Source organism: Filicampus tigris, chromosome 3 (assembly GCF_054856515.1).
Source record: "Filicampus tigris isolate MCC_2025a chromosome 3, RoL_Ftig_1.0, whole genome shotgun sequence".
Lineage (NCBI taxonomy): Eukaryota > Metazoa > Chordata > Actinopteri > Syngnathiformes > Syngnathidae > Filicampus > Filicampus tigris.
Genome location: NC_141219.1, coordinates 17,940,254 through 17,966,106, shown reverse-complemented (window position 1 = coordinate 17,966,106; position 25,853 = coordinate 17,940,254). Strand labels below are relative to the sequence as shown.

General features: G+C 39.0%; 1 long non-coding RNA gene across 3 annotated transcripts in view; it reads right to left on the bottom strand.

Annotated features, from left to right (window-relative positions):
- Positions 1–25,466, bottom strand: part of LOC147150137 (uncharacterized) — a 126,427-nt gene extending 100,961 nt beyond the window's left edge. For 2 of the 3 annotated variants that reach the window (XR_015086053.1, XR_015086051.1), the window contains exon 1: positions 25,406–25,463. This is a non-coding gene — a long non-coding RNA (uncharacterized LOC147150137). Of the gene's footprint in view, positions 1–15,612; positions 15,715–25,405 lie in introns of all 3 variants that reach the window. The other variant, XR_015086052.1, reaches the window with a different exon arrangement.
- Positions 25,467–25,853: the final 387 nt, after the last annotated feature.

Below are 25,853 nucleotides of genomic sequence, written 5' to 3'. Positions count from 1 at the left end.
CTACCTAATGGAGGAGGATTCCTCACCGTCGGAAACATGAAAAGCTGTGAAGTTACCCACCAAAACATGCAGCCATATGGTTTTAAAATGGACCACTGAGCGAGAGAAAGGGGGGAGGGAGGAGGAGTACGAAGAAAAAGAATCTCTTATTAAAATGGCTCCCTGAGATAACAGCGCTCGCTCTGCATTCCCTCAGCTGTGATAACCACATTGCCTGTTCACTCACTCCAGGAAAATGATACATACAGTACAATACTAATCATTTACAATTACAATGACTTTTCCTCCTTTTGTGTGTCTCCAGGGACTGTTACCCTCCTGTCATTTCTGCTGGTGTCATTTTTAACATAATGTGGTAGTCGCCATTTTAGACCGGGGTTGTTTTCCTACAGGAAATTTTGAATCACAGCCTTTGCAAGAAACATTTCGCTTTTTGCTAGTTATGATTTCACAGCAAAAGTTTCATTTTTTGAAAATGTCAAGAATCTTTTTCTCTTCTGTTTGTCTAATGCTTAATGGTCAAGTGGACCTGTGTTATTTATTCCAAATTGCAAAACTATACATACACTGTACACCAAAATAATGTTCAAGAGACGGTTTGGGATAGGTGCAAATGAGCTTTTTTTTTTGTACACACAAAGTGATATTGCTAACCGCTGGCCTGTTGAGATGGGTTGGGAGGTCTTAGGTTAATTGATAACTAAATTGTCCTTAAAGAGGAAGTCAACCTTCCAAGGTCAGGAGGCTTACGAAAACACCTTCGCTATGCAGAGCTTGCTACCGAAGCGCAACTTTGTGGCCGGAACACTGAGGTCCGCCCAGTGGAGATCTACCACCAAACTGCTCGTAGACCTGGAAGTCCGAGGCCAAAGGCTGCACACAGCCATCAAAGCTGCATCGGAGGCAGCTGAAAGAGGCAGCCAATGGCTGTTCATGAGGGGGAAAGACCCCTGCTGGGCCCCCAAGCAGTAAGCTAGGAGGTATGCGGTCACCTTCGGCTTGACTCAAGGTAAAGTACGCCACTGCCATGCATGGTTCCATGAGAAGTCTGCTGCTCAACAACAACAAACTCCCATGACAAATTGGGACTGACGCAAGCCTGGCGCTAATCACCCTGTGGCTGGCCACCCCTTGAGAGGGCGTCTAGTGTTAAGGCCGAAACGCCCAAAGACCCACGGGGACACTACTGATGATGAGTCCAAAATTTAAACTCATCCATTGACCATTCCACTAGTCATCATCAAACAACATACACTCTCAAGTATGTGCCAGCACAAAGGAATTAACACCTTATCCTGTGTTTCGTGAAGCTATATATTATAATTGTATGTTTAATATTATAATAATACGTTTTTGAGGTCATCAGTGTATTTGAACAATTTCTTTAACTTCCAGTGATACTGGTGCCAGTGTCGGCATTTGTTTTGGACCACCTCTTGTGAGCAAACTGATCCAGCTGTCTTGAGTTTTGAAGGGTGCCTTCTCCAGACTGTATATTTTAGCTCCTTCCACAGATCAACAGGATTCAGATCGGGGCTCTCCAGAATAGTTTGATTTGTTCTTAGCCAATTTGGGGTATTTTTAGATGTGTGCTTTGGGTTATTAAGCAGTTGCGGGACCTGTGACCTGCTACAGAGACAGATCTGTCTTATACTGTGCAGCACCTTTTGCTCCGGAATGCCTTGAGATTTAAGTATACCCTATGCTAAATGTAGCAAAGCAGCCCCAGAGCATAACTCAGTCACTTCTATGTTTTACTGTAGGTCCAATAACGTGAATAATATACATCAGTGAGAAATAATAATTCTAATCCCCGTGGCTGGCTGGGAATGTGGGTGTTTGTGAGCGCCAGAGAGAGGTTACAGGGAGGCATGAGAGCAGTCTTGTACCACCGAGTGCAGTCATTTCTTTGATCATTTTTAATGGCCATTCTTTCATGCGAGGCTGCAGCTCGCACACGGCTTCTTGCGGGTGCCATCTCATTCATGCAGTTGTGGGATTAGTATGCGGCAGGTAATAAAAAAAAGACAGGCCGTTACACTGCGCAGCACAGATCACATAATCTCAACGCACCTGGGATCATTTGTATTCAAAGGATGATATCAGTGTACACTACAGTGAGACAAAGCGATAGCGCATCGAAATAGAGGGAAAAAAGAGCTAAAATGGCAGTGAGAGAGCATGGAGAGTATTCAACAACAAAAAAAAAAAAAAGGTCAAAACGTATTGCAAATAATTGACATCAGGTAGGCAGGTAGAGAGAGGATGATAGTTCTCTTATAGCATGGATAAGAACACACACTAAAGGGGCGTGGTTAATCAGCGCCATGTCTCACCCCTCTGCCACTACAGTATATAAGGACTTGGTGCCTTTTTGCAGTTAGGTAGCTCACTGTGCCTACATCCCGAAAATGCATCTTCCTTTTTGATAGTCAGCTGGTCTGGCTTCTTAACTCATTCCATCCCTATTTATGTAATTTCACAGAGGGTCTGAAAAAGTCTGGTAGTGAATGAGTTAGAGAGCGCCTCATTGTCTGCCGTGAGTGCACGCATGTCACTCAGAATTAAAAATAATAAAGTTTGACTTTACACCCAGCGTGTGGACTGGGGCGTCACATTGGCATGGCTGCTTGAGAGCACCTTATTGTCGGCCCACGACAAACCGGTGTCATGTACTGTATTCCAGCCACCAGAGTTTTTAAGCGTATATATTTTTGTAGCTCAAACGCAGTATTTTTCTCGCAGCTAGAGGAAGGAGCATCCAAGGTCATAGCAGTAACATTTGATTGGCATTTGATGGTAGAGTGAGGTGTGTTGCCAGGGCCTTCGGCAGACACACCCACAGAATTTGAAGGTGGAGAAAATGGCTTGATTTTACACAATTTTGAACCTCATGTTATATACTTGAAGATAATCCAAATTTGGCAGGATTGTCAACAACACTCGACCTGTATGGTAGCCTGAGGCCTTAGATTGGATGACCGATGTGGGTCACTGACCTTCGCTACATGCACCATAGTAAAAGAAAAAAAAAAAATATATATATATATATATATATATACACAAAAGCACAACAGCTAAATTAGGCTATGTTTCTGTGCTTTAGAATTGCTTGCCTTCCATGTTCATGTCTCTCTGAAGACTTCACAGCACATTTGCACTTAACACCGCAATTAGCTGACACCAGGGAGATGCATAATGTGAGTGAGGCTTTACACTCAAAGCTGCTAAGCCTCAGTATTTTTCAGTAAGCTCATAAATCACCAACAATCTGATGATATCAATTATTTCAGTAAATAAGTGAGTCGAGATCAAGACCTTTACCCTCACTCAATGCCAGCATTGAATTAGCGCACTGACAGCTTTAAGCAGCTAATTAAAGCAGAATGAAGCTTTGTAAAGGATTACTGGAGAATGTGTTCTTGTGTTGAGCTCCTGAATAAATTAAGTCCATAATACAGTAGCCAATAAAAGAGATTCTTGGTTTGACTGCCTACAATCTCTGATAAATACTTACAGTATAAAGTCATTAATATTTGATTCAATTGATTTGGCAAACAATATCCCAGTGGTTTATTTTATGGTTTATATAGTTTCTGCAAGCTTAGGCCAGTCTGAGGTGTCTCCTTGCGATTCAGCATTGACCTCTCGTTGGGTCAGAGTGAATTATTTGAAGTAAAAACATCTGAAAGAGATGTCGGACAGGCAACCTGATTCCCTGGGTGCATAGGGGGGAGGGGGCATTGGGTGGGTTGGGGCTCCCACTGGTCCGATAAAAGGCCTGGCTTCTTGGAGCAAACCATGCCTGCATGCCTACGCTCCAATTTTAATTGGCCGCTTTCGGTAGCTGTGAAACTTAATGACTTTGTTCCGGGATTAAAAGTCTCAGAGTGTTCAGGAAAAGCAAGGGTCCAAACCTTTCCTTGGCTGATCTGATTCTCATTCCTATATCCCAACTTTTCCCTAGATTATCATTCTTCTCTCCATATTGCAACCCCTCATCCTCTTTCTTATTCATTTATTACATATTTTGCACAGTTGCACAGCATTGTACTGTATGGAGGTTTGTCATTGTCTTTGATGCCCAATTTTTTTTAGATATATAGCAAATAAATTATCTTCTTGGCAGAATGTATGTAATTGACATGTCTATTCACTTTTTGTGATATTTTTGTTTGGCTGTTTGCCGTGAAATGTATCGGTCTCAAAATATGTCCTTGGCTCAATTAAGGTTGGGAATCACTGCTTTAATGTCATGTCACATTTTAACTCCCTACTCCAATTTTATCACCCTCTGCTTTGACCTTGCTGTCTAATCTTTGCTTTAAAGTTTTAAGTATTACTTAAATACACTCCTCCTCTATGTAGGGGAGAGGGTGTTGCAACCAATTAATACATGACCGAGGTGCTTGCACTCTAGCGAGGAAGCAAATGTGTTGTTGGTACTACTATGACTAATAGTCACTAACTTTGCATTACATCATATCAGTTTGCTCCACTCGCCTTGGTTTAGGGCAGGCAGTTTTCCTTATCAAAATAGGACTGCAGGAACTGCAGTGAACAGCACTGAAGAACAACATTGAATAGCACTGAGGAACTGCACTGAACAGCACCGAACACATCAATCGCAATGAGACACGCCCAAAAAAAAACAACAAGGGAGGAGGTCTTTTGTGGTTACTTCCCGCCACTGGCTGTTGGCATGGTAACGAGCAGAGCTGAGCATTTTACTAAACATTTGCGGTCCGTTTATCGCCTACTGCCTACAGCTGGGGTAACCTTCCGCCGTCTGCCTAACCGCCTTTTTGTCCAGCCGGAAGAAATAGTAATTGCCTATAGGCCGGTCTGCCGATGATTTTAAACGGGCTTCCGTTAGCGTTTCCGACTACCAATTTCGCCAAACTATCGGTCGTGTCCTTTTAACAGAAGTAAAAAAAAAGAAAAAACTTGGGCTTGGGAAGGCTTGGGGAGCATTGTAATGACATGCAATCGCCAGCAGATATCATCAGTGTCGTTTATCTGATCACAACCAGTACTGTTTTGAAGTTAGAAAAGTACAACAGGAAGAATGAACGAACGTGCCTATCCAGGGGGGGTGGGTGGGTCGGGGGGGGACAGAGGAACAATGCTGCCGATTGGAAAATGGCGATATACAGGTAGCTAACACTGCTTGTGAACATTGCTTGTGAAAGTCGGCTGAAGTTTGCAGTCGGAATCGCTAACGGACGCTACGGATTAGAGCCAAAATGGGCAAGACGAGATCGGTCTAACAAAAAACGTGTTTTTTTTTTTTTTTTCTCCTTACAAAAATTGTTATACGGCGTACACAATTTGAAATGATCAAAAAACGTATGAAATACAGGGAAAACATACAAGTTGACAGGTATGTAGTGCTGTCTATTCCTATGTCAAAAGGAAACATTTTTTGATCTCGCCTTGTCTCAATGGCATTTTCCACAAGAGTTAAGGGAAGGTGGGATCAAGGTTAGGAGGTTTGACTTGCCGAAGAGTCCCTGAGAATGGGAAAGCTTTGTCCTTCCATGTATGACCTCTCCTCACATTTGATTCTAAAGGACTGAAAGTAATCTTTTGTTCCTGAATGTACACGTTCAAATGTCTTGTTGTGTGTACAATCAGGAGGTCATTCTTCATCTGAATGGCTTGTCAATCTTCCCCACCCACACCATCACACCAAGCTCAGCCCAGATGTCCGACTGGGCAAGTGCGAAGTGATAGCCTAATCGATGTGCTGCTTAATCTGACATTTTAACGCTAATCCTTGGACAGGTCCACACCATTCTCATATCAGCATCCGCACACTTTGAGGTGACATAGAAGAGGCCAAAGATGAAAGGCAATCTTGTAAAGAGGCATATTTTTCTTTTTTTTAACCTGACCAAAAACGGATCTGTTTGTGAGTGAGGAAATGTAAACATAGGTTTAGTGTAATTTTAATTTGTGCTTTGTGAAGCAAACAGCAGTCGATTGAAGGAAAAATTTCCAATGAGAACTGTGCTTATTAAAAAGTCAAGATTGTAATTTATGCATTGAAATTGGCACTAACATAAAATTACGTGACCCAGAAACCATTTAGCCAAAGCATAGCAATATGGCAAATACAGTGTTGCCTTGAGATGCAAGTTTAATCTGTTCCTTGACCATGTTCTATCACAAAACACTTGTATGTTAAATCATCTTTCCTCATTGCAAAGAATGCAAATGCCATTTATATTCATTCCCAAAAAACAAACAAAATATGTGTTTTTTTCAATGAGATTAAAGATATAACTAATTTGTCATACTTAAATGCACATTGTGCTCTCATTCTGATGAGTACTGATATACTGTCTATCTACATGTGTTTCTGCACCATTTGTGTTCAAATACATGTTATTTAAAGTGTTGTAACACTGCCACATAAATGCTAATCATTGCGGTTTGTTCGAATGAGAATTAAGATGGTAGTTTAAAGGACAAGCTATTTGTTTTTTTTTAAATAATAATTTTCTTTGTTTTATGATTAATTTGACAGTAAAAATAGTTGTTTTGTTTATGACTGTTGCAAAAATGTAACAGTGATCAAGGAACAAAATATTAACATATCAACAGTTTAAATGAGGTATTAAAAAGGCAATTGCTTGGCTCTGAGGATATGGTGTGCTTTTCACACTCAGTATATTGTATATTGTATATACGAGCTGGGCAGAATTCCTTTGTGACGGTCCGGTCCATCTATCTGCCTATGGTGGATGCCCATTTTGTAGGCGATAAACTATAGACAAGAACTTAAAAAAAAAAAAATAGACAGACTAAGCATAGTTGAAAGCCCATTTTTCCGTCTATGTAATCGTCTAGCGTCTATTTTCGCAGTGAGGCTTCCATGGCTGCGGCGTGGCTTCTGTTTCCCATTGGCTGCGGCCGAGGCTTTTTGACAGCTTCTGGGTCCTAAAAGGAGATGCATTTAGTCCATGCCATGGTCAGTTTTTATTGTATCGCTAAAGGAAGCCCGTTTAAAATGATGGGCCTGTAGGCACTGATTACTATTTGGTGCGACCGGACAAAAAGGCGGATAGACGGACGGCGCAAGGCCGGGAAAATAAATAAAAAATAAATGGACTGGGAAATTTTAGAAAAATGCCCAGCTCTGTGATCAGATAGTTAAATGGATAGATAGATAGATGGATAGATAGTACAGAGAAAAGTTCTTCAGTTTCCACAGTTTTTTTTAGTTTGCATTTTTAATAGCTCAGCCCTATACAGTAGCTATTTACAAAAATTCAGCTAGGTGTCTGTAGAACCAGTGAGACAGTTAACTTCCTTTAACAAATGATCATAACCTTTCATAAACCTCTAATGGCTTTTCCTTTCCAGTCCAGATTTACTTAAATTAGTCTACTAGAAAATGAAAAGCAGTGGCGTATAGTCGAGGCAAGAAATCATCATCAACCTTAGTGTTTTAGAGGGCCAACAACTGTGCTGTCAACACAGTAATTGACATGCCAATCAATGGCGGGTGCGTGGCCAGCTTTTAGAAGGTCCCTAAGGTGGCTGCCTGGAGCACGCTCAGTTTAACACAGTGGCAATGTCAGAGTGTAAACAGAGACTACATATTGACTTGCTCATCGATGCTAGTGATCAATTAGTCAACATTATTTCCAGTTCTTTGTGCAGATTTTAACATCTACTCATATGCCAGCCCATGCAATGCCTACACCTATCTCTAGAGGGAGACAATGCGAAGAGCAACAATAATAATCCATTGGCCAGGCTGAGACAAGTGTAAAACAATACTGATGCTAATGTCCTTTTAGACATGTATAAATATGAAAATGTTCCCATTTGAAAATGTATATTGATAGTCCCCAGAAATGGTCATTGGAAGGTCAGTCCCACCCAGGTTACGTGTAAGAAACTCTTGCCTGCTAAGTTTATGTTAAGCTTTTTTTTTTTCTTTGTTTTTCTAAGAAAAACTGCAAAGTAGGCTCAAGATTGTTGCCACCACGTTGCATTTAAATGTAGAAGTACAATGTTTGGTTTAAAAAAATATATATTACTCAGCAAAACAGCCATCACAATATCTTAGTGTGTGGCATTACTCTGTTTATCAATATCACTGACTGGTTTTATATTTTTTTTAAATAGATGTTAATTTTTCCCTGCGAGTGGCTGGCAACACACCCCCGTGACCCTTGTGAGAATGAGCGGTTTGGATAATGAATGGCTGGATTGATGTTAATTTGATTTTAAAATATATTTAATAATCTAAAAATATATTTAATACTTCATTACTGTTTCTATTGTTATTTTTGTTGTTCATTTTTTTTCTTTATGATCAAACACTTTTTTTCAGATGCCTTTTTCTTGTGTTTTTTTCATCAAAGTGCTCTATAAAGTTGACTTCAGTTTTTAGCACAGAGCTACAAATTGTATAACCGCTTGGTAAATTGATATATTGTATATACATGATGTCATTGATATAATGATGATAAGTGCTTCAAGTGTGCATGTGCTTTGCAAAGCCTCTTTTCAAATTAATAGCACCAAGTAACAAGGCAAACCTAGTGTCTAGAATCCACTACTTCAATTATAAAACTGTCTGCATTCACTTCGTAACTTACATAAAAAGCAAGGCCAATCAAACACTGAATTAACAGCTCAATTCTTACTCCCCAGAGATAGGAAAAGCATATTGGTTCCGCAGAAGAGATAAGACAGACAGTTTATTTTTATTACATAGCACAAAATAGTAAGAGTAAATATGCAGTAGTAGTTAAAAAAAAAAAAAAAAAAAAAAAAAGGGGAAAAAAAAAAATCTGCTACCCTCCTGCCTCAAAACATCCATGTTACTGTTTGTTCATTGATGACTAAACTGTACATAGGTGTGTATGTGAGCGTGAATGTTTGTCTATATGTACCTTGCGATGTACCTTGCGATTGCTTGGAACCCATTCCTGAGTGTTTTCTGGCCTCTCAAAGTAAAAATGTGCTAAGTAACCATATGTAACATGGCTGAAATATGGGGTACTTCCTGTGGGTTAGGGTATCCAGTGGTGCCTTGAGATTCGACGTATACGTTTTTGGAGATGCGAGCCATCGTTTGGCAGATATTTTTGCTTTGACTGAGAACAAGAAATTGACAAAAGAGCACTGTAAGGTGGCAATGAACCCAACAATTCTTAAAAAAAAGGCTTCAAGCTGTTTATTTCCACACTAAGTTGAAGTTTACTGTCAAAATAAATAAAGAGAATTAAATCAACTGGCTTTGTCTTACAAAATTCTTTTTAGCATTAATGCAAAAAAACAGCAATGCAAAACACCATAAACAAGCTAACAAATGGCATTAATTAATAAGCAACCGATATTTGAACACAAACGGCACAAATAGCAAATATTACTACAGCTTACTGAGTCAGTTGTGAAACTCTTCTTTGTGTGTGTCTCTGTGTCTGTATTATACTACCCCCAGGTGGCCAAGGTCAGAAGCAGCAGCACTATGTCAGAATGAACTGAAACAAAAAATATGGCATAGACTGTTTAGTTTGGTCCTTTTTTTCCCCTCAATTTTGTAATTACTGTCTGTTTTTATAAAGTCCAATATTAAAGAGTACTATTTTTCTTATCAAATACCCTTTACAAAACAAAAAATGTGTTGGGTTTTGGCTGAGGCTGGAACAGATTACCATTCATTTCAATGGGGAAAAATGACAAAAGTGTTTTGAGTTACAAATGTGGTGACGGAATGAATTAAATTAGTATATTAATACACTAATGTTTTTTTTCCACCAGAACAATCTACAGTGTACAACAAAAAGATTCACATATAGAGGATAATTCACACAACATAAAATCGCCTAAAAACTTAATGTACTGTAGCCTCAGCCAGTACCATACTACTTGTCCTTACCCAGAAATGTAATTTAGGAGTCAACACAATATTTTACTCTCAATAACACTAGCCATACAAACAAAAGACCATAAGGACAGATTTGCATTGTCTTCAGTTAAAAACAATCGTGGATAACTGGGCCCTAAATCTGTACAACCCTTGAAATCCATGATGAATTTTTATTTTTGCTCTCTTCTCAAAGCATCCACTTCAGATAGATGAAAGAGTAATATTCCAGCCATAAAGCTTGATTTACATCCGCTCCGCAGTTCTCCCTCTTCCTTTTTTATTTGATCATTTAGACGGGATCATATAACTGTATATCAGACACAAATGAAATCAGGTCCCGTGCACATTAAGGCCATGCCTTTCTGCAGCTAACATCCCCTCCAACCCAACCAGGCAACTCTACGGTAAGCCAAGGGCAGTGCCATTCATTTTCAGGCCCATTTCCTCTTATGATTAGGCGATCAATCAATCCCAGCATTCGGTCTCATCAGGCAGACGGGATTATCTGCCCATCTTCCCCTCTCCCTCTTTCAACTACCACCCTCCCACACACGCAGCAGCACATTAACATCAGCTCAAGTATCACCCAACAAAAGCAGCGTGCCACATCCCCTGACCGCAAACACACAACCTCTCATCTTAGTCATCCCTCAGTCAGCCATATCTTCACCTCATACAGCCCCCGGTGGTGCTCACGCATATTCATATACATGCATAACTGTTTGTGTGTGAGGTGAGTCACTGCAACAGGAATGTAAAAATATATAACATAATATATAACATAATACAACCCAAGCACACTCTGCGGCACTTTGTTAGACCTTTAAAAAAATGCTTATGCAATAATACTATTCTAACTTGCTCTACAAAGTCATATAAGGTGATGGCAGGAAAAGTGAGGATAGATGTTGCTGGTAAAAAGACAATAACAATGCTAATTGGAATTGGAATATGATCATATATCAGGGTCAGTGCTGGAAAAACAAATATGCAGTACCTGACAAAAGTATTATTTCTTCTTCACACTTTTATTCTATATGCCAACATAGTTGAAAACATTTTACTTTACCCATCTCACAATTCTTTTGTTGAGAGTATTTTAACATCATATTGTCAGGTGTCAAAAAGCACCCGATCTATTAGTAACAAACATCGACTGGGAAGACATTAAACATTTAAATTGCTTTTAAATGCCATCACTAATTTTTAATATTTATATTGCTTGCATATAACCACTTTCTAAAATGGAACGTTTTACCTCCACACTAAAAATAATCATTGAATTCCACTTAACAGTAAAAAGCTTTTTGATGTAGAAATGCTAATTCTGCACAGCACACTGTCACGCTTTCAATACACACTAGCTTTTAGTGACCATGTTCTAGGTTAATAAAGTTTCACGCCTGAGAGACAAAATTTCTTACCGTGCTAATGTCTCATGAAGGTAGGAAGCAATTGAATTATCACACTGCTCCACCCCCTCATACTCACAGAAAGAAAAAAATATTAAGTTGCACTAAGGGAGTGTAACCTAAATAGAAAAACGTGTGTACATTTTTCTCTTCAAACAAAATGGTTGACAAAAAGACTGAGACTCATGAGTAAGTTGCTTCCCTTTTCTAGACAAGTTAAACCAGTGGTCACCATCCTTTTTTCGGTTCATACAAGTCTATACCCTTCGCGGCCCTGTAAGTACTCCCCGTCCCGGGGGGGTGAAACTTTCCAAATACGTCTGTTTATATTACTCATTTGCTAGCTTGTGCATTTAATATTAGCGTTACGCGATGGAGACAAGATGACATGCGTTGAGAGTCAGTCATAGATGGATGTAACGGAGGGAATCCGGTCACTTTGCAAAATAAAATGTTTTTCAGCCTCGGATGATAAAATTTAACGGATCTACTGTACTTTTTTTTTCTCTTTCTTTCATCTGTGCGGCCCGCCGTGGCCCGGTCCAAAGTGGCCTGAGGCCCGGTGGTTGGGGACCACTGAGTTAAACTATTCAATCAATGGGGCATTCTTGTATGTGCAATATATGTGGCTGCAATGGGAAATAAAATTGATGTGAAATATTTTTCTAGTGACATCATGATATTTAAATCATACAATTATTGGTATTTGAAGATCTTTAATTGGGAAAAAAGGTCATGTTAGCTTGTTGTTGGTTGAAAGTGACTCAGAGGGCCCCATTTTAATTCCCATCTTAACTCTAGCGCATTTAAGATAGGACCAGCACCGTATTCAATATTATTACCTAATAAATAAGTTGAGAAAAAATGCTCTTGGCCTAACTTTTCTGTTCAATATTTGACCTTATCTATTGCTTGGACTTTTTTAAAGTAAAAATGTGATAGGTTTAAAAAAAAATAAAATGATTACAAGAAATGTCTTGCCAAATAGAATGATCTTGATATGTGGATGGAATTCCTATAGTGGAAGGGGCGTCAATCTGGGGAAAAAAATAGAAAGACTTTTCCAAGGCATGGCCCCAAGCTTATGAGGGACCCCTGCAAAGCTCCCGCCCACCTCTCCCATATCTCAAAGCACCAATGTATGCAAGGGGACACCACTAAAATGCTAGAAATTTTAATGAAAATCTTGATGTTGAACAATCTTGATGGCTCACAGGAAATCACAAGATTAGTCAGATGCTCTTTCTGAAAGCAGTGCAGTCCTTGGGGCAGGTGTGAATTAGCTGGCCGATAAAATAGCCTCTCTGGGTTCATAATGCGACTATGACTTGGCAACATCTTTGTTACAAACTAGATTATTATCCTTTGGCAGGTCATTAGAGCATCGGCTCAGGCCATTCCCCCCCTACAGCCTTTAATTAAATTGTAATGATTACAAAAGTACAGATCAGTCAACAGCTATGTGACTCCAAGTCCGAACTCCATAATGCCAGCAGGCACACTTTTTAAAAGTTGTTTTTGGTATCCTTGACATACTCAAAACCCCCAGAATGTTAGTCCTCACAGTGTTGATGTTAACCATTGTCTGCATCCTCTTTAATTAATTTGGCAATCCGCCGTCTGTCTTTTGAATCGATTGATGATGGCTTCATCTGCTTGCCAACACATTTGCAACAAATCTGATACCTTTTCAGATATGAATAGATTATATTCATTTGCCATACATTTACGCCTCCAGGTTACTGTGTTGCATATATATATATATATATATATATATATATATATATATATATATATATATATATATATATATATATATATATATATATATATATATATATATACATATATATACATATACATATATATATATATATATATATATATATATATATACATATATATACATATACATATATATATATATATATATATATATATATATATATATACATATACATATATATATATATGTTGTGACTACTGGTTGTTGTAACTATTTTTCCCTGCACCCACTGTTTGAGCAATTAATTTACGCTACAGTCAAAGAACAATCTGATTATGAATGTGATTAGTTTGGAGTGTGGTGTTTCTGCTTGGGCCTGACAAGATGGAACTGCCATTTGATGAGGGGAAAGTGACCTTGGATGCAGCTCGGATTGCCTAATCACCAGCTATGTTAAAGGTAGAATTAAAGGTTTATACGACTTGGTACATGTGTTTGGAATAAGACTGGATTATCAAACTACTTTATATTTAAAAGTAATTAGAATTTGTCATTTCTTTCCAGGTCTCGGCAGAAAGCCGTCGGGTGGTCTTGGTGGGGGTTGACAGGTTAATTGAGGAATAATACCCTTCAGAATGATGGATTTTGGTGACTTGAGATGTCAGAATCCATTATAGGGAAATTTAAAAGTGCAATTAATGGGGGAGGCTGGGTGAAAAATTCTTTTTAATTCCCCCTTGCCTCTCCTGTTATTATTAATGTTCTGCATTAAATGTCCAGACGCTCTCATCTCTGTTTTGGCGCTCACCCACCGTCCAATAAGGTTTGGCACAAACAAGGCTTAATTAATGATCTCAGTCCTACAGTAAATTAAATAGCTTGGGTCTGAGCACAATGGCCGAATTGAGGGACATTTTATGAGACAAATGAGAATGTACCGATCATTGCCTCAAAAGAACAGGACCTACAAGAGACAGAAATAAGAGCGTTAGCAGTAGTGTCTAGTATTTAGTCAGTGGGCTCCAAAATATGTTGTCTTCATTCGGAAAGGACCAAGACGGCAATGTGATGCAGATAAACAGGTGATTACTGGCATGCCTATATTTTCAGAAGTGGGTGTTGGGTGTCAACACTTGTGTCAATAAATTTGAAGTGTGACATGTTTTACCACCTGCTACAGGCTAAATTGCGTGCCACCACAGCTTTGCAAAGCGTGATTTTAACGACACGTCTTCTTAATCTTATGTTAATGTTATCTCGGTTGGCGGTATAGTGCCAGCATATACAGTATTACGAATTATGTACACCGTGGTCATTACTGTAGTATAAACTAAAGTTTCTCATTTAGTAGGTGGAAGAGGCGGTAATAAGTCTTTATATCTTACTGATTTGATATTAAAGTTGGCGTGATGAATGAATTATGTCATTCACTGACGCTGTGCTTGTACAATATGCAGAAGAGAACAAATGGTTGTGTTAATATAAATTCGATGCACTCTTCTCTCCTCCGCTCATGTCCCCCATCATTCGGACAGCTGGAAACAAAATTCATCCGATTCGTTCTGCTGCTTTTCTCTCTCCCCACTGCCCCATTCCCCCACTCCCTGCCCCCAATCCCCCTCACTGTCGTAATAGGATCTGCAGGAATCATTCAAAGGCTAGATATAATTTACTGCTTGCCGTGCACAATAACCCCTCCCACTTTCACCCCCTTTCTCAATCGCACAAGGTGCCCTGCGGATGAACTAATCATACTTGAAATATTATTTCTGCTTCTTATTCCTCCATTTTATGAACAGCTCCTTTTTTTATGGTGCGATGGGTTTAACCCCTGCCTGGTCTTACCCACATCAGTCTGTAGGAGGCAAAAGGGAGGGTGCGCGTGTGTAGAAAAAGCTATGGCATCCATATTTCTTTGTTTACATACATGCTTTATACGTCTGATGTGTTTGATTAATTCCTGTCATATCCAGGAGATGGGTTTTTTTTTTTGTGAAAATAACATACTGTATACAGTGTAAAAATATAGCTATAGTATGTAATCAGAAAATCACAAAATAAAAACTATTTACAGGAAAGTCACCATGATTTCTTCATACAGTCCTCCATATTGAGCTGTTGCCAGTTTTTACTCAAAATGTACAATATAAACTACAGTCAATATTTTAATTACTTCAACCCAAATATCAATTCAGTCCTATTGTATGCCTTTGAGATGATGTTGGAACCATTAATTGACAAATCACAGAGACAGATCCTCCACATGGTTTGACAAAATTACCAATATTGAAGATTTGGAGAAAACAACAAAAGCTTGTGGAAATCAAATGAAGAGACAAAAGTGGGGATGAATAGAAAATTGCACACACAAAAAAAAACATTGCACGTCTGGCACAAAAATTGAATCCACAAGAAAGTGGGGGAAGAGAAGACCAAAAACAACATGGAGGTCAACCTAACAAGAAGTTCTGTCAGTGGGTCGGAGGAGATGGCCCAGGACAGAGTGATGTGGAGGGGCCTATTTGAAGACCTCAGCCCCACTTGAGGTACACGGGACCAAGTATAACTTTCTTACCTACCGTTGTATCCCTTTGCAGTACTGGATAATCTCATCCGAATCAGCCAACCTAGAGTCCAATTAATGTGATGAAATTGGAGGAGTTGGTAAAAGCTGCCATGCCCTATTAAAAAAAAAATTGAAGAAGCATTATCCTGGGAAAATCATTCCCCTCGTGTGAAATAGCTGTCAGAATACCAACTAAGAATTGTTAACTTGCATGATGCTGGAAAGGAGCACAGACATCTCAAAAAGCCTTGATGTTCATAGTTAATGTGTAGACAGATAAAGTCAATGTTGAATATTTGGAATCAACACAAAAACACTATATACAGAGAAAAAAAGGTATAGCACCATTAAAACCAACTGTAAAGTATAGTGGAAGGGCATCATGGTTTGGGACGGTTTTGCTTGCTCAGGGCTTGGACAGATCGCTACTATCGACAGAAAATGTATCAAGGCATTTTACTGGAGAACTTAAGATCATTTGTCTGCCAAATGAAGATTAACAGAGGATGGATTATGCAACAGGACAATGGCACAAAGGGCAGAAGGAAATCAACAACAAAATGCCACCGACAGTAGAAAGTCTGACTTTTGGTCCTGACCTCACAACCGCAGATGCTGTGGCAAGACCTCGACAGAGCGATTTCCGCCCAACCTCCCAAAAATATGAACTGAAAGAAGTTTTTTCTTTTTTTTTTTCAGGAATGGTTGAAAATTCCTCCTGACCATTATGGAGGTCTGATCTGTAACTACAGGAAACTTTTGCTAGATACAATTGCTGCCAAAGGAGGCTTAGCCAGTTATTAAATCCAAAGGCTCACATACTTCTTCCAGTCTTCACTGTGATGCTTACATGTTCCGTTCAACAACAAACACGGAAACATGTATTTGTCTGGGATCCGTTTAAGCAGACTGTGTTTTTCTGTTGTTGCGACTTTGATGAAAATTAGATCACATTTTATGACCAAATCATGCAGAAATACAATTAATTCCAAAGGATTTGCATACTTTTTCTTGCAAGTGATTGGAACCACAAAAAAAAAAAAAACAGTAGAACTTGGACAGAAAAATAAAAGGAAGTATGGTCTAGTAGTCACTTTCAAGATTTAAGTCACAAATGATTTAAGTAACGAATGGTTATGTAACAGAAGTTATATATTTATATATTTTTTTATGATTATTACACGTGTAGTGGCTCAGCAGATGTGATATTCCGATATGGAGTGGAAAAATGTGAAACAGCGATGAAAAAAAAAAAGAGGGCAAACTAGATGAGGAAGAGGAGGCAGACCACAGGCAGCCATCAGCTGCTCACTTGTACTTAGGGAACACATTTACTTCTCATTGATTCCCGATGCTTTAGTCAATTTCTTGTCACTTTTCATTGCCTGTGCATGTGATCTCAGTTTAGAAGCTAGCAGAAAAGAAACAATAAATGGATAATTTAGTCAAGAAAAGGAGCAAACAGCCATCTTGATCTAAACTACAATAACCATATTGTGGACTTTTGCACGTTAAATAAGACCATAAAATAAAACAATCAGAAGTACCATTACATAACATGCAAAACTACGGGGAAGTCTATATAGTAAGACCATAATGAAGCTCCTATAGCAGATCATGCCAGATGCAACTCAATAACTCAAACTCAGCAGTCAACGGCAGTTAGATAACACATGTTCTGACCCAACAGTTTCCATAAATCACTCGGAAGTGGTTATTAGTTCAATTACTTTCTTTACTTTGGTTGTTATGTATTTTGTTTTCAGCTGCTTCTTTCACATTCATTGTCTATTTTCTGAGAATGCACCTTTCATTTTTTGGTCTCCAATCTTGTATTTCTTAAATTACATTTCTTTAACACAACTTCATTGTAGTACTTACCTGTGTTCATTCTGATTTCTGTCACCTGGAGAGAAAACAACATTCAGGGTCGTAGAGGCAACTCACAGCACGTAGCTGAGAGTGAAAGCAAAACTTAACATTTTGAAGACATTTTATCTCCCAAAATTCCATGCAACTTTACTTACGCCTCAAACAACAGATGCAGGGACTTGTCCACTACCACTTTGTCCACAACACTTTTGATCACTGATTTGAGTTCAATTTTCACTTCTTGTACTCGGTGAAAAAGGAAAACAACGGAATGCTCATCAGAATAAAGTAACAATTGATATTTAATCTCTTAAATCATGCTTGTTTAAACCAAAATCCACAACAAAAAACGCCAAAGGTACAAGACATGATTGGCAAAAAATTGTTTGCTTCCTCCTAATCAGTGACATCTGTCACCTCAGGAAACCCCAAATTTAACCTGTCAGGCCACCACCCCCAATTCGGCACAGGTCAAACAAAAACACCGCCCCTTAGTGGTTGGAGGAACAAAAATATACAAAGCAAAACGTGGGGCTCCTACAAAAAGACATAAAACGTGAAGAAACATTAAATATGTTGTAATATTAAAAAATAATCACATGGCACAAAGAGATACACAGGCACCACCTTAAAATACACTGTCAGATAGATATTCATTTCACAATATGCTTGTAGTTTTATTATTATTATCATTGTCAAACTACCACCACAGTAATAAACGCAACAGTATTTAGATTTGTACATATGAATGACATATAAAAACACATCCTGCACAGCCTCTCCATTTCGCATCACTCTCCATGTTGACTGCAATGACATTAGCTACCACCGGCTTGTTTGTGGCTCTAATGACAAGTAAGAGGGGGTTGTTGTCGCCATAGCAACAGCCAAGATTTAATACATCATACCTTGTTACGGTAGTCAAGAGGGGATGTTTTGGTCAAAAATTAATATATCACAGGAAGGGCAACAGTGTGGGACGACTGCTCAGCATTTATCACAAGGTTGCTAATTGCAACATTCATTTAGTGCTGCAGAAAGAGGCAACAATCCACAGTGGATGTTCAGTGACCTTGGCCTGATACGTTGAGAGTGTCATGTGTGCATGAGGAAGACAGTGAGGATGATAAAGAAGCTGAACAAAGATTGGGGGGTGTGTGTATAGGGGGGTGGGGGGGGTGCTGCTGCTGGAAGGTTGGGCACCGGCTCCAGGCAGTAAATGCTGCACTTTAATTGCATATGATTCAGAATTGGAGAAAAACAGACATTAAACAACCCAGACTCATCTGCAGCTCACTGAGGAACTGATATTGCGTGGGTTTAGGTGTTTACGATTAAATAAAAGTTGAGGTGGAAGAAATAATTGACTTTGTGTGTTTGTCATTAGCTGTAAAGCTAGATGGGTTTTTTTCAATACGTAATGTATCAGCTTGACTGGACAGATGCAGCCATGAAACACTTAACGCAAGCTTACTCCTCTATACTGACCTTCTGCATTCATTTTTATTTGGATTTGTATGTGTCTTTGTGCACGTGTTTGTCACCCAGTGCTTGGATCTGTTCATAATCAATAATTTAGTGCTGAGTAATTAGATTACAACAGAAATTTGCACATGCCTTGATCTTGTAACAATGAAATGAGGAAATGTCATGCATCCTATAGAGATTTCCCATCATAGTCAGCAGCAGGATAATGATGGTGACTTTTTCCTTCTGATAAAAATTGTGCAATCCTACACATATCTCCATACATAATCTAATACAATCCACTATATAAAGACAGTCATTTTATTACAAAAGATAATGCTGTATGTATGTTAACCCATTAAAGCCTGAAGCCCCTCGTCCCCCCCTACGGTCCTCTTTGGAGTCACCCTTGAAAACTTGACATTTCGCCACCTACAAAATAATTACGTAATATCTCAGCCCCTGTAGCAAAAAAATATTGAGTGGTAATTACCATGCTGTATTCTCTTACAAAGACGTTGAAATCGTCATTGTATACTAACATATATCTTAATTATACATCACGTCTGGATGGTCTCACGGCTTTTAAAGTCCACAAGCGTGTCATCTATATCAATGCCATTACTCATTTAAGAGCTCCCGTGACCGCGGCGTCCGCCATTGTGGCTCGTAAGACTTCTGGGTATCCTCCGACAACTCGACACCGTCACGTGTATATTCTGATGCATTTCAATGGCTAAGAGACCGAGAATTGGATTAAAAAAAGAAAATGACGTATATGCTCTCCCGGCTTTAAAGGGAGAAACCAGCAACAGCACTCCCTGCTTTAGTGGTAGAAACGTGGTTATGCGCTCCCATCCTTAATGGGTTAATGTTGTCAAGGGGATATTTACAAATACAATGGTGCCTTGAGATACAGATGACCAGATTTAGGAGTTTTTCAAGATACAAGCCATCGTTCCACCGACTTTTTGCTTTGACGGGGGAGCAAAAACTTGCAATACGAGCAGAGTGTGGTTGCATTGAACTCAACTCAGGCCACTTCACAACAAGCTGCAGTTTGGCATTGTGAATACATTTTCAAAAAGGAGGCTTCACTCCCAGTTAGTTTATTGTCAAACAAAATATAAAACAAAAATGATGACACTTTGTGTATTTAAAAACACTATGTCACTTTGCTTTAAATTCTGCCATCTTAATGTTAACACAATTGGAAACGCTGTAGGCTGGCTAACAAATTAATAGTTTATTGCAGTGTTATCACGGAGTTGAAAGGTATGAATATTCGAAAACAAACAGTGCAATAACACATGTGAACCAACAATACTCACAAACATTCTTTATTCTCTACAAAGAATGCCAAATCTTAGTGTTGATTGTTGAGTCACGAACAGTAATTGAGTGAAAGTTTTCTTCGTGTGTCTGCATGACTGTATAATACTGCCACGTGGTAGCTAAGTCTCGCATATGTTTCCTAGGATCCACAATTAATTAATCCTAATGCTTAAATTTCTATTTAACTATGCTATTACTACACTCTAAAAACATGTGGCTAAAAAAATTACCCAATATGGGTCAAAAAGTGACTGACCCTGCTTTTTGAGTTATTCCTTTAATACAAAACATTGGGTCAATGAATAACCCATCAAAACAACTCAAATGGGTTGTTTTATACAAAATAACCACATTTTGGTGATTATTTTGTACACAACTATCAAATTTTCAGGATTTGTTTTGTTCATTTTGACACAATTTGACCTTATTTGACCCATATTGGGATATTTTTGACTCAACAGTTTTTAGAGTGACAGTTGAGTTAAAAGTGGACCGATCCAATTTGACCCAACATTAAAAAACAACCCCCAAAAAATTGGTTGTTTTTAACAAAACAACCACCCAAAATTGGGCTGTTTTGTACAAAAGAAAACCAAGGTGGGTCAAATCGACCAAATTGGTGGATCAGTCAGTTTTTTACCCAAATTGTGTTATTTTTGTTACCCAAGCGTTTTTAGAGTGTGTTATAGTACATTATTATAGAATGCTATTTTCCTTATTAAAAACCCAGTAGAAAAAAAAATACTGGTGGCTGGAATGGATTGATGGCATTTCTATTCATTTCAATGGAGAAAGAGGATTTGAAGTGTTTTAAGTTACCAGTGTGGCCACAGAATTAAATAAAAGTGTATTGCAAAACACCACTGTATCATATTCTTTATGCAAATTTTTATTCCGCCTTTTTTTAACATGCTTAATGTCAGTGCCATTGCTGAACACATTTAAAACCTATGATTGATGTGCCAAATGAAGTGTCCAGCTTGTTTATGTGTAGTCTTTTGTCTTCGAAATCCTACTTGTATAATTACTCAAAGTGAAACACTGTGTGCATTATTCGCATGTACTCCCTTGCATGCTTGTTCATAATGTCGCCACTGTCATTAGCCCACATTCAGTGAGAATAATGAGCAATTCACTCACTTGACAAAAAGCCCTCAGTAGAGCCCTGTTAGGTTTAATTATAGGATAATCTCGGGAAAACAATGGACAATGATGATAAGAAAGTTGCTGCTATTTGTATTTAATCAATGTTTAATATGTCAAGGCTCTTAGAGATAAGGAATTAAGTGGGACTTTTCCTCACTTGAGAAACACTTCCTCATTTAAGGATCTTTCCATTTGATTTACTGAGCTTCGAACCAGGGGAAAAATGGGACCAAGTGTTTTTCCCACCGGATAGGCTTGGAATACATTCTTGGAGTGTTCCTCTTAAGGGTTAAATTGTTGATGTTAAATGGCATGCTGGAATCTGCTATCTACCCGCTAATTAAATAGCAATTACAGCACAGCTATGCGAGCCTGTCTGTTCCAATTAGAAACACTTTTAGCAGTCAGTCCGCCTGACCTTTGCTTTACTTTCTCTACTTTAAATTAATGGCAGATACGAAGAGTAAAATGAGCTTGGACGGTCAGTCTTGTTGCTAGGCGAACCAAAGACATACCCACGCACAGTTTGAGCCAAAGACAAATTCAGTACTTTTTTTTTTTTTTATCACATCTTCATCTATTTTCTCTACAGCTTATCCTCACTAAGATCCATGTGATCTGGAGCCCGACCCAGTTGACTTGTGAGAAGCCCCTGGACTGGTTGGCAGCCAATCTCAGGGCACATGGAGACAAACAACTTTTCACACTCTCATTCACACTTAAGGACAATTTAGTTTTCAATGAACCTAAGACTTCCCAACCCACCTACCAATCGCAGTGGTTAGCAATATCACTCTGTGTATACAAAAACAATCTAATTTGCACCTATCCCAAACAGTCTCTTGAACAATCTTTGGTGTACAGTGTATGTATGGTTTTGCAATTTGACAATGTAACACGGTCCACTTGAGCATTAAGCATTAGTAGATCTTGATTTTTGCTGTTAAATGAAAAGCAGTCACCTAGGGGTCTTATTCTGTTTTTTCAGAACCCGAAATAGAGCATATTTGGGTTTTTGCATGTTTTTACATGGCCCTTCAAAACCCGAATATTGCTAATATTCGTGTTTTGAATATTGCCAATATTCTGGTCTTGAAAGGGTTTTTGACCGCATGTAAACACAGTCACTGTCACGTGAGAACTGGGCGTACTGCGTCACCATCTCAGGAAAGATGTGTATGTGTTATATTGTACACACAGAACCACAAGGGCAGTGTTTTCAATTGTAATAATTCAGGGACCCAGTTAAAAAAAAAATGATTGTATTTGGATTCCCAAAAAGCAGATTCCGTTGGACGAAACACCAATTTAGTCCCCTTTTACTTAAAAAACAATGTCATGGAAATGGCTCCTAAGCCAACCGCAGGTTGCAGGAATCACCCTATGAGCCACTCTGTTTGGTCGTGGAATGCCCTTCTTCTCGCTGAGAAGAACTCTCCGAATGACTGAGGAGTGTCTCAGGCCTCCACAGTCCACCTGGTCTCTATTATCTCTCCATTTCACAGGCTTGCACCCCCTAACAGGGCAGCCTGGGAATGGGTCTGGCTCTTTCATCTTCCAATCATTATAGCAGCCAGCTCAGGGTCATGGGCCCATTCAGGCTGACAGGCATTCCAGCAACAATACACTACAAGTGATTTTGGTTAGGTTTTGGAAAAACACAAAAAGCGCCCCCCCCCACCCAAAAAAAAAAAAAAAAAAAAAAAAAAAGAGGAATATCCGTATACGAACAACTCTCAAAGCACTTATTGTATTAAGAATCCGTCTCAGAGTTCATATCCTATGTGAAATATGATGCTGCACCTCCAAGCTGTGCCTCTCGCTTCCCTAATAACAACGCCCTTCCTCAGCCATGGCCTCAATGAAAACTTTTTTTGTGGCACAAACACAGAGGCACATAGAAAAACCAAGACCATTTTTTTAAACATCTTCCCATATGAAAGTGGTGTTTACATGTGTAAAGTGACATCATGTTGATTCCCCCCACCCCACCTCTTTCTGCTGCTTTATTACTCTTAAATCATGTCCACTGAGGGACATTTGAAGACAGATCAAGGAGAAGCCAAATTCTTTCCCTTCAGCTTTAATGTCCAAAGGGATTTAACAGACTCTTCTCAGACAATCTGTGAAACACATTTATGGAGAAAGGATACACCACCTGATGGTTTGGCTCTGACATGGTACAGCCATTATCATTTTGCATATGAGAGCAGAATGAGGTGTAATAATTGATCTATCATGTACTTGCACTTGCGCTCCCACAACACTGTCAGCACGGCGTTGTTTCAAGAGGAACTCACTCTTGAGCAGAGCGCACTAGAAGCCTTTTCAATGCATCATCACATTGAGGTTACAGAAATGACACGAAAGGCACTTTGAAGTTGAGCTAAAATCTCCCTTATTTCTGCTCCAACACATGATTTATTAAGGGCTAAAAGTGGGGAAACGTGACAAAGAAAGGGGCAGATAAAGAAGGACAAACACATTCCCTGCACATATTCTCTTCATTATGAGTGATAGGGGGGGGGAGCTGATCATTCAATTACCGACCTCCGTCACAGGCTAATATTCCTGCCTGTCAGGGCCCATTCTGACTCAGTTTTGGTCGGACTTCTTCTGATGGACCTCATTTCCTGCTAAACAGAACCAGAAGGTGCTGCGAAAATGGTGACACTTGATCCTGTGTTCAAGAAACGGGAAATGCTGCAGCACAGCCCTCAGCCTGCTATGATAGGTTACGCACCTTCCCAGCATGGATCCTAGAGGGAAGGGAGTTTACCTGACACTCACTGAAACAGCACAACCGCGGACGAACAATGTATTTCTTTGAACGCTATTAGCTTGCTTGTTTTTCAGTCTAGAAATGTGGTCAAGTGTGATCCACCCGTCATCATTGTTTTAGATTTATCTGCCACATTACACTGAACTAGTGTTGTAGTTCAAGTTACTTTTGATCTCTCTTCACAGTCATCTCCATTTGATGCCCTTACTCATGGAGAACACTTGCTATGCAGAAATGGCCTTGAAGCGTAGGTCATTGAACATTATTGAACTTTTGACTTCGTATGAACATGACAAAACTGGTATTAGCAGATAGAACACTCCCCCAACTGGAAGGAGCTGGCGCGTTTTAGCTGGTGTTTCTACCTCTAAAATGTTTTTTTTTTTTTTTTTTTAAAGCTTGAATGGTTTACTTTTACCAAGATCCATTGCCTTACGGTTGCTGAAGGTAGAACCCCGGAAGTTGGTAGACGGAAAGGCTAAAGGAAGCCCGTTTAATACAATACAATACAGTACAACTTTATTTATATAGCGCATTTCATAACAACTGCAGCTGTAACAAAGCACTTTACATTAAACTAGGGCTGTTCGATTTTGCCTAATAAGAAAATCCCAATTATTTTCTCTCAAACCTGATTGTGCGATTACGATTTCTATCTAAAACAAAAAATAATGAAAAATAAAGTATTTTGAATGTCTCTTATTTAAACTTTTTTTTTTTCTTTGAACTCAAAATGCCAGTCAATTTAACTCAATACACACAGAACAATCCGTTGGGATTAACAGCATTTTACAGACACAATGTATTTCAGATCTGTTCTTAATCAAACCAATAATGAAAGAAGAAAGTGCATTCACCATTTGAAACGAAATCATCAACATGAGAGAAGATAGACAGTCAAGTCTGTAAACCAAATAGTCTGTCAGCAAGTCATTTTGTCAACCAGCTAGTGACTAGCCTTTCAAATTTTTCCCTGGTCTTACTCAAACATAAATCAATGATTAGTGCAAAACTGTCACTCAATAATACAATGCACTGTCAGGTTTAAGTACAGTTGCGCAGGATTGGACCAGAGGTAAAAAAAAAAAAAAGTGACGCCTTTCAGACGTTGAGTTACTTGCTCACGGGTTGTATTGTACATGCGGGGCACACACTACACTACAGATCTATTTTTGCCCGATTTATTAACTAAACGCTCACTTGCCTGAGCAAATAGCAGAATCGCCCGTAGCCATGGATGTTGTCGTTGTTTTGGACTGCGCGCTCGTGGGAGGAAGCGGAAATGCAGAGGAAGCTACGGTGGCTTACATACACCGAAAATAACAAAATAGAACGTGCCGATTTGAACGTTTTTAACATCATTTTATCCAGAAAATTCCTGTGCGGTTCAAAATCGCCTAATCGAGCAGCCCTACATTCAATAAAAATAGCAATAATACAACAACAAAGACAGCTAACGCAATGATTTAATACAAAAATTAATGATAATACAATATTTACAGTAGACACCGGAAAACAGCAGAAAAGTGTCAGTCTCACTTTTCGGGTCAATAGCCAAAGAATAAAAAATGTGTCTTCAAACGAGTCCCCCAGCTCTGATAATGATTATAACATTGAATGGGCAACAGGCTTATTGAGGTCGTCAGTCCTCA